Below are 315 nucleotides of genomic sequence, written 5' to 3'. Positions count from 1 at the left end.
CGCTACTTGAAAAGCTAAATAAAAACTTTTCTTTGATAAATTGTCTTTTTCTTTTTTTTAAATAACCGTGTGCAATATTGGAAACGACATAAAGCCCCTAATAGCCCTTAATATTGAACAGTTGATAAGTGAGAATAGTGCAGAGAGTAGATAATCTGTAGGTGTCTGGCTAGATTTTTTTTTAAATGTCCCGTTTGTTCTGGACACACACTCCGCACTCTTGTTTGCTAAAAACGCAGTGATCCGACCAACCAGCAGGTTTCCACGTCACATTTTGGTATCGCCTCGGCTCGCTTGGAACCTCGACTGAGGTAG

General features: G+C 39.7%; 1 protein-coding gene across 2 annotated transcripts in view; it reads right to left on the bottom strand.

Moving 5' to 3' along the window:
- LOC116704570 (nucleolysin TIA-1) overlaps positions 1–315 on the bottom strand; it is an 11713-nt gene that overhangs the window by 3948 nt on the left and 7450 nt on the right. The window lies entirely within an intron of this gene.

The sequence above is a fragment of the Etheostoma spectabile genome, chromosome 16 (genome assembly GCF_008692095.1).
Source record: "Etheostoma spectabile isolate EspeVRDwgs_2016 chromosome 16, UIUC_Espe_1.0, whole genome shotgun sequence".
NCBI lineage: Eukaryota > Metazoa > Chordata > Actinopteri > Perciformes > Percidae > Etheostoma > Etheostoma spectabile.
The sequence above is the reverse complement of the archived record's forward strand: the minus strand, read 5'-3'. Positions and strand labels throughout refer to the sequence as shown.